Raw genomic sequence first — 10140 nt, forward strand, 5'->3', positions numbered from 1 at the left:
CCGCTGTGGTGCCTTTTGCAGCACCAATTGTCTCTCCAGTGTATCCCATTAATGGACACACCTACGATCATCTCTCTCCGGTGCATCCCGTTGAAGGATGTACCCCGCTCTTTCTTGATCTGATGATGTGGGCCTCCTGGCCATCAAAGCCAGGAGACAAGCTGTGACTCAGCTACTATATAGGCATAAGACTCTTGCTTACATTTCAACTTTACAATAAGCTGTTTCACCTAACGCTTTTCACATTTCTTATCAGTTTCTCTGTTCGTCTGCTGTGTACCCGTCGCTGTGACTGTATCACTACTGTGACCTGACGCCTAGCTGCGACAGCTGCCCAGTACCTGGGTGGGTGGGTTGAGTCAGCGCTGCTTCCTCATGCTGGCTAGCTCAAAGGACCATCTGATCCCTCACCTGTACCTTTTATTGTTTAGTCTATCATGCCGCTCCTCCTCTTCCTTGCCCTTTTCCCTTTTTAACCCTTTCCTTACCTTCTCCCCAGACTTATTCTATGTCTCTCACTCTTTCTAGCCCCCCCGCCCCTTCCTTCCCCTTTGTTTTCGCTGGCCTTCCGCCCGTTTGTGGGCGGCATTCCCCTAGTGGGGTCTGCCTTTTTCTTTGCCCATACTCTGCTCTCAGTAACTTGCTGTGCCATTGCTAGTTCCCACTCCATTTACTGCTGCCTTGTCTCTTGATTCCCATGGGCTCTTTTAACCACACATTCATAAATAAAAACAAGCAAAGCAAAACAAAACAGAAAGCTCTGTTCCTCTCCACCTCTCTTTGCTGCTGCAGGTCCCACTGTGTAGCCTGCCTGGCCTGCTCCCTTGGCCCACTGTTAGATCTGCTGCAACTCCCATGTTTACACTGGGGTCTTCTCCCCAAAAATTAAAGAAAAAAGGTGATGTTCATGCTCAATTATACATTTATACTACTCCATTTCAGGATGGGTTCTGTTGTGGTGACTATGATTGCTCTGTTTAATTATCCTGTTCTCATCTGGGGGAGAGGGGCTTCGAAACTGAATGTTAATTGAAGAGAGGAGAATGTTTAAGGTTCATCTACTGTAACTAGTACTCTTGCAGTGGCCCTATTTAAATTCAGGATTACTTTAAGAATGTGGTATGTCCATATAAATACAAATTGATGAGCTATTAGAACTGTGCATTCATTTTCTAACAAATGGAGCATGACAGTTGAAGCTAATTTTTTCATAGCCCTCTAAACTAGATTTACATGCACTTCCTTCCTTGAATACAAATATAGCTTAGGTATATTTATTGTGGATACAAACAAGCAGTCAGGTGGAGAAATATTCCACAAGTATTCAGTACAATCCTGTTGCTGTGTACAATGTGTACAATATATCGCCCTATGCTTGCTGAATCCCTCTGTGTTGCATTTGCCAACACAGAAGGATTCAGCAAGCATAGGTGTGTATTGTTTTTTGCTGCTGGTTGTTTCTGCAAACCTTTTTTAAATCCAGAAACGCTAACAGCTATTACCTCATCCACAAACAATGATTTCCAGAGCTTAACTATTCATTGAGTGAAAAAAATATTTCCTTCTATTTGTATTAAAAGCATTTCCATGTAACTTCATTGAGTGCCCCCTAGTTTTTGTACTTTTTGAAAGAGTAAAAAATAGATCACAGAATACAAGCAACTGAATAGTTATCCACCGAACAGTAGAAGGCATGACAAGCTTTATGATCAGCTAATTGGATCCTAATCAAGGACATACCCATGGTGGTCTTGTTTTCTGCTGCTCAGAAGATAAATATTTACTGGCTTATACCTTGCCTGCACAGCTCCTGCAGCTTTAGCTTAAGTCTCTTACCTCTGCTCCCAAGGATCATGTGTGTAATTGCCTGAAAGCTAGACAGAGTGGAGCCACAGTAAGATGGGGAGAAGAAGCAAGGGTCATTTGACCTCTCATGTTAATACTTTGAGAAGCAACCATACAAGCATAGGCGGTCGGTGGCCCAACTGTTTGGGGAGGCTAAAGGGGGCGGGGTCAGGGGTGGAGCCAGGGGCGGAGCTTATATACATAATTGTCTGATAACACAGAGAAAAAATAAATAAATAAAAATAAAATAATCACAATTAATACCTTTTATTAAATTTAGATATTAGATATGTATCATATGTTAAAGAATAAAGTGGTTGCTCAAAGCATATTCTAAGCACAATCACTCAACTGCAAAACGCTCTGCACAACTTTGTGCAAAAACACACTCAGAACCTTACTGTACCATAAATATTACACTGGGCAGAACCTAATACACCAATATACCACCCATACGGAAAATACAGACCGTCAACAATATGAAACAAGGGATCATAATATCACAATTCTCATGTAGAGCCACAAAACACCCTAATTCATGTTTAATGTGGGATAAAATGCCATAAATAAGTAAATAAATATAAACTTTTAATGTTGAGCACCTGATTCTCAAAGTGGACATATTCCCAACACTATAATGCAAATAAAATGATCTTTTCTACCTTTTTGTCTGGTGAGTTTTTCTGATCATGCTGACCCAGTATGATTCTGCTGCTATCTGTCCTCAGTGCAGGTCAGGAAGTCATCCTCATTAAATATCTCCCTGGCAACCCAGGACACCTCCAGCCAACCCCCCTCCCCCGCTCTCCCAGCAGTAAGGTAAACAAACCATAAACAAATGTCTACAACTGGACAAGGCTAGAGGGCTTTCACTGCAGCTCTTGCTGTGAGGATGGAGGTAAATCAACAATTTAAACCCCACAGAGCACAGCAGGGGAAGCTTAGCCTGTCCAAGCCTCTTATACAGGGCGCCTATGCATACAAGTATCCCAGTCTCATTTCCAAAGCTTATGGCTGATGAATACGTATGTGTTAGGCGGGGAGAGTCTGATAGGTACTGAGGGGGAGAGGGATCTTGGGGTGATAGTATCCGAGGATCTAAAGGCGACGAAACAGTGTGACAGGGCGGTGGCCATAGCGAGAAGGTTGCTAGGCTGTATAGAGAGAGGTGTGATCAGCCGAAGAAAGGAAGTGTTGATGCCCCTGTACAAGTCGTTGGTAAGGCCCCACCTGGAGTATTGTGTTCAGTTTTGGAGGCCGTACCTTGTGAAGGATGTTAAAAAAATGGAAGCGGTGCAAAGAAAAGCTACGAGAATGGTATGGCATTTGCGTTCCAAGACGTATGACCAAAGACTTGCTGACCTGAACATGTATACCCTGGAGGAAAGGAGGAACAGGGGTGATATGATACAGACGTTCAAATACTTGAAAGGTATTAATTCGCAAACAAATCTTTTCCGGAGATGGGAAGGCGGTAGAACGAGAGGACATGAAATGAGATTGAAGGGGGGCAGACTCAAAAAAGATGTCAGGAAGTATTTTTTCACGGAGAGGGTGGTGGATGCTTGGAATGCCCTCCCGTGGGAGGTGGTGGAGATGAAAACGGTAACGGAATTCAAACATGCGTGGGATATGCATAAAGGAATCCTGTGCAGCAGGAATGGATCCTCAGAAGCTTAGCTGAAATTGGGTGGCGGAGCAGGTGGGGGGAAAAGGGGTTGGTGGTTGGGGGGCTAGGATAGGGGAGGGCAGACTTATACGGTCTGTACCAGAGCCGGTGATGGGAGACGGGACTGGTGGTTGGGAGGCGGGAAATACTGCTGGGCAGACTTATACGGTCTGTGCCCTGAAAAAGACAGGTACAAATTCAAGATATGAGTTTATCTTGGGCAGACTAGATGGACCATGCAGGTCTTTTTCTGCCGTCATCTACTATGTTACTATGTATATTAGACAAGATAGGGTCAGAAGCAAATGTGTTCCCTCTTATCTCTAGATCCACGCTCACAATGTCTAACTAAAACAGAACTAACTCTACACCAAGGGTATTATAAAAATAGAGTGCTTATTTATTTACAATATCAGCAAAATAATATGAAAAGGCAAGAATGAAGACAATGAAAGGCTTATCACAGAAACAGCTGAGAGTAAATGCACATTATCCTAGGCAGACATCTAATTCAGTCAGCTACTCTACACCCACAGCACTTATAAAACATCTGTACATGGCAACTATACAACCTAATATATACATCCAGCAGATGGCAGAGTGTTCCTCAGATGGTCAATCAGACGTAAAACAAGGGCTGCATCTTGGATGGAATGTCAATACTGCTGCTTTTACTTCAGATAAGAGCCCCTTTTATACAGAAATCATGAGCTACTGCTGAGCTAATGATGTGCATTCTGGTCTTGTCAGTGATGCACACATAACTTTGCTTATCCCAGATGATGTGGCTTCAGAAGCCCTAATATTGTCTCTCTCGCACCACGTTGATGGGGGTCACCTTTGTTATGCCCCCAATTAGTGTGCAGTATCTTGTGATTGACTCCGTGTGAGATTTCCCTATTGGCTGTTAGCTCTGAGCTAGGTCCAACCCTCCCTCTCTACCATTGTGGGTTGTGTGAGAGAGCCCAGTCTTCCTAGCATTCCTTTGTGACCAGCAGCCGTTCAAGAGGCTGATCCCTCCTTCCTCTACTGTAATTCCATCAAGATTTTTCACCATCTCCCCAAGTCATTCCCCATTCATTTTTCCTGAGTTACTCCCCCTTATTCTCCTTTGAGTGCTACAACCTTTTATGTCAGCTGGGCTGATGTTCTGGCTATCTCCTTGCTTCTGAGGTGGTTAGATGCAGACTATGTACAGAAAGCAATAATTCTATCTAAGCAACTGAACTGTAAGTTGGATTTTCTTTGCTTATTATGAGTACTACAGTAAAGAAGATTTTCTTAAGAATGAGATTCTACTGGGAAAACTTCTACTTGGGGATGGTTTAGCTGGCTGTTTAAGCTACAATATACTTTGCCTAGAACAGCACAACCTTGATAAGGAGCCAGCTTTCATAAACAATGTGCAGTTTTGCCAGCCACAGCGCCTCTCCGGCTACAAGGGAAATTCCAAGAGTCCTTTGATGGTCTGGCCATGAAATCAGTGCTGATAACATTGTTATCCTGGTATATTGGCACCCTTGGCTGCATCCTCTTGTTGGTATGCAAGGCTGAGGCTAATTAAGCAACAGGCATTAGCAGTGAAAGATGAAATAAGTCAGATTCTGCTGAATAGTGTCATGTATTATAATCCCATATATTTTTGTTATATAGGAACATACAGTTCAGTATTTAGTGCTTATTTTGCTCCTACAGGTGAAAGAATATCAGGCTTGAAGAAAGAGAGAAAAAAGAAAATACACATGGGGCTCAAGTACAGATAGGCTAGGCATTGACTGAATTTTTGAATGAGAAAAGTAAGGCTCTATGATAGAGAGCACACAGATTTTACAAAGAAGCTTAAGAGAAAATATACTCAAAAGGAACTACCAATATTATTGCCATAGTACCCCTCTGCTTTCAGATTTGATCCACAACTCCTACCAATATTTTGACTGCTTTGTCTTTTTTTCTGGTGCCTTGGGGTCTTCCTGCCAGTGTTGCTGCTGTTTTGTCCCCCTACCAGTACTTTGGTGTCTTCATTCCAGTATTTGTGTCACTTTGCCCTCTTTTGGTATTGCAGGGGTCTTCATGCCGTTCTTGATGTCTTGTAGTGCTGTTGCATCTGTTACAGATGCCTACTAGCTCATACATTTCCACTACTGGTTCAAAATGAGTTACATTCTAAAGGAGTTATTTTCAGCCCATGGCAATAAGTGGCTTGTAAACTGCTTCCAGCCGTGGGCTGACCTAACCCCAGATATTCAGTGTGCGGCTCCCAGCATTGAATATCTAGGTATATGTGCTGACCTGGAAGTTAACCGGCCTCCAGCTGATATCCAGACTGGTTAATGGCAGGCAAGCCTGAAAAAAAGGCAGGGCATAGAGAAGTGCTTGTGTTCTTCCATGAAACATTTTAGAGAAAATGATATTCAGTCAAAACTTTGAACACTATTGCACCCTCTAATCAAATTTCTTGTTGATCTAAAAATGTGTAATATTCAGGCTCCCAGGAGATTTAGGATTCATTTTGCAAAGCGGTGCTACCGATTAGCATGTGCTGAATGTGAAGAAAACCATTGGAATTGAATGGGCTTCCTCGCATTCAGTGCACGCTAAGCGGTAGTGCCGTTTTGTAAAAGGAGTCCTTAAAGATTATTACAGCTCTCAGTTAACTCCCAAGAGCTGATGGGTTTGATTCCTTTCACATTTGCTAATCCCAACCACTATAATCTGTCTACAGACCGCCCCGTTTCCAATAGTAATATATTACAGTTTTCAGGCAAACATCCTCAGTACCTCCTTGAGATAGGAGAGTTTAATTGATGTGCTACTTAGCCTTCTTAGGGGCCTTTTTACTAAAGGGTTGGCACATGGCAACAGGCTTGCTGTGTGTCAATCCGGAACTACCACCAGGCCAGGAGCCCGGCGGTAATTCCCACCCCCAAAGTGCACCATTTCCATAGCTACTTTTTTTTAGCATCGGCGCTTACCTGGTGGTAATTGCTGCCCAGTTACCTCCAGGTTAGTGCAGGAGCCCTTACCGCCACCTCAATGGGTGGTGGTAAACGCTCCCCCCACAAAAAATGGCCGCGCGGCAAATGGTTCAATCACCGCATAGCTATTTCTTTTTGAGAAAAAAAACCCAGCCTTTTACCTGCTGCGGTAAAGGGGGACCTCAGCGTTCATCAAAAACATGCGCTGACACTAGCGCAGGTCCCCTTTTACCACAGCTTAGTAAAAGGATGCCTTAGACCCAGTTTAGAAGAATGCTGAAAAGATGGAAACTTCCATGGCTTGTGTAAAGCTGTCGAAAAGATGCTGTTCTTCTCTGTGTACTGTAGACCTCCTGTCCTAGCCTATGAAAGATACAACTAGAGGCCTTTAACACACAAGCACAATAAATGGGATTCTTAAATGAATCAACAAGAGCACAGAGGCATAGTAGGCTATTTTCAAGACTATGTTCTAGAATACTTAGGAGCATCTAGTTATAATGTACCAGCCCTGCATGCAAAATAAATTTAGTTAATTCTAATAAAACAATAGTGGTCTGAGTAAAAATTGTTGACGATTCCTCCACTCTTACCACACATTGAGGGTCTTTTACTAAAGATTAGTTTGAGTTATCTGCAGCAGGGTCCATAGGAATAAAATGGGCCCTGCTGTAGATAACTCAAGCTAATCTTTAAGCCATTCTCTCTCCTTGTCTCACCATCCCTTCTTCTATCTAGGCATTATCCTTGCTTCTGTCCTACCTATTCTCCCATTCTCTCTCTCTCTTTCTCCTTCCTGGAGTTCTCCTTTTCCTATCTCCTGCCAGGCATATCCCTCTGGGATTTATAACCTCCCTGCTCTCCAGGAAATTTTTACTGCCTCTCCCAAAGCATTTTCTACCTGTTTACTCCTCCCCTTCCCTTTTTCTTTCTTCCATTCATTTATTCTCTTTCCTATTTCTTCCTCTCCGGACACTCAGTCCTCTTTTCCTACCTTTCCACCCGCCCAGTCAATCCTTCCATCTTCTTCCAACACTCACTCCAGGCATTCATTCCCCCTTCTCCCTTCTCTCCAGGCACTCTTTCACAACTTCCCTCATCTCCCTTCCCTCCAGAAATTTTCTCCGGGCCTCAATCTTGTCCTCCTCCTGGAAATCAGATATACCAGCTGATATAATTTATAAAACATTTTATATATAAAAAAATGTATTACAATGCTATTATATATAATATACAAATTCTGGAGTCATCACAGTAATGTTCCATGAATTCGTATGTCATCCCTTAAAATACACACAGGTCCCGTTGGCCACAATGGACAGAAGATTGAATCTTCTTTACTGTAGCGTTATGACTGAAGCACAGAGTCAACCGAAAAGAAACACAACTGTAATACAAGATAATTTTTCTCAGTTCTTCTAATGCATTATTGCATCTACATAAAAAATTGTATTGACACCGGCTAATGTTACAATATAAAGCCAGTAAAGAAGTAATTAATGATACATGAGAAACTTAATAAAAATCTTCAATATATAAGGACAATATAATTTTCCCTTAAAAGAATTTACTAAAAATGAATTGAAGCTCCACATAGAACAACTTCTCTGCAAATGATACTTTTTAGTTCAGTTCCTTGTCAAGTATAATAACTTTCCAGGATAATAAATTATAGAAAAATGATTAAAATTGCCACACTGAAGCAAATTTTGTCCGTGAGGTAGAACACACAATAGCATGGAAGTCAAGTTTAATGCAAATATCAAAATATCGGTGCTAATATTAAAACATTCAATGGGGGAAATTTTCTCTTCATCAGCTTCAAAGAAAGCCTGATTAATATAGTCTTGTGGGCCTATTCAAACCATTTGTTAATTATCTGAGAGGTTTTGTCAATTATTGCCTATTATAATCTATCATAATGGAAAAAGAACTGCCCTTAAGAATCTAAAGCATCAAATCGTGTCTCATGAAGCAGCTTGTAACATGGTGAGGAAGTTATTAAAAATAATTGCAAAGCATGAACACAAAATCCCGAAAGAGCACATACATCTGCTGTGCTAAATGTTTATCGCAGTATTCTGTTTTCACTATATTAGCAATATTTCCTTTTAATTTATTATTTTTGTTAATCAACATCCAGGAAAAAGATTTGTCTGTTGAAGTTTGAGATATCCATAACAAAAACCAAACATAAGTAACAAAGATGAGCTTTGATGGTTAAAGAACACATCCTCTAAACAAGCCTTGAGAACTACAGTATGAAGCTTGTGGATTGTGAAAAATTGCAGGAAGGCCTTAGGAAACTGGAAGTCTGGGCATCCAAATGGCAGATGAAATTTAGGGGTCCTTTTATTAAGCTGTGGCAGGTCTAATATATAGGTAGAATATGCTAAATCAACACTACCGCCCGGGTAGTGCAGGCATCCTGCGCTGCTTCCCGTGGTAGAAAATAATTTTCTATTTTCTACCATGGGGAGCATTCCCAGCAGTAAGCGGAAGTGCAGCGATATTGCCATGCGCTGACTGATTACTGCAGTGGCGTAGCCACAGGTGGGCCTGGGTGGACCAGGGCCCACCTACTTAGGGCTCAGGTCCACCCAACAGTAGTACACGTTCAGCAGTAGCTGGTGGGGATCCCAAGCTCTGCCAACTGAAGACTTCCCCCTGATGGCAACAAAAATGCTGCTCTCCACGATACTAGTACCTGTGACTGCTCAGTTTTCAGCACATGCCTGCTGCATGTAGGTGCCCACCCACTTCTTGCCTAGGCCCACCCAAAATCTGCTGCCTGGCTACGCCCCTGGATTACTGCATAAGTAGCACTTGAGACTTTGCCACCAAGTAAATAGATGACAGTAAGGGCTCAAGAAGTAATTAACAGCATGATACTTTTTTTTATATTTATTGATTTTAAATTCTTTTAACACGAGCACACCTGTCAATTGAAATACAGCAAGGTAATATTAAGATACAAGAAAAGAACAATGAAGATAAGTACAAAAGAAAAAAAACTCAAAGAATATTAGTTCACTTTTAGACCACAATTATTCCGCTTTCTTAGACCACAGACTGAGTGAGGGCGTTAATGAATTAAAGAAGATTAAAAAGAAAAATAATTATAACTTAATTAAGGCTACGTGCTATCCTCCACACAATTTAAACAGACGTTATTTTAGTTGTTTTAAATCTAGAAAGGATTTCAGTTGATCAGGAGAAAAGAAAACATATTTCATCTGACCCAACCGAATGATACATTTACAAAGGTAGGTGAGAAAAAAGGAACCCCCACTTCTACCGTCCTCCATTTCATCGCCAAAAAGGCTTTCCTCTTCTGCTGGGTCAACTTTGTTACATCAGGGTATATCCATATTTTCACACCTCCAAAATCAGAATTGGTGTTCTTAAAGTAAAGTCTCAGGACAGAATTGCAGAAATCTTCAGGTGAAGTAAATGCTCTTTATACTAAATTTGAAGAGTTAAAAAAATACAGTGGACTCAGTTAAAGAGGAATTAGCCATGCGAGTTACACAGCTGCAGAAAGATGTTGAACAGTTTCAAGAATTTAAAGCTGTTGTAGCTAAAGATAATCTGGATATTCGTAGAAAAATTGAGCAGATAGAGAATTTCAACAGACGTTTGAATCTGTGC

This window comes from Microcaecilia unicolor, chromosome 9, assembly GCF_901765095.1.
Source record: "Microcaecilia unicolor chromosome 9, aMicUni1.1, whole genome shotgun sequence".
NCBI classification, from domain to species: domain Eukaryota; kingdom Metazoa; phylum Chordata; class Amphibia; order Gymnophiona; family Siphonopidae; genus Microcaecilia; species Microcaecilia unicolor.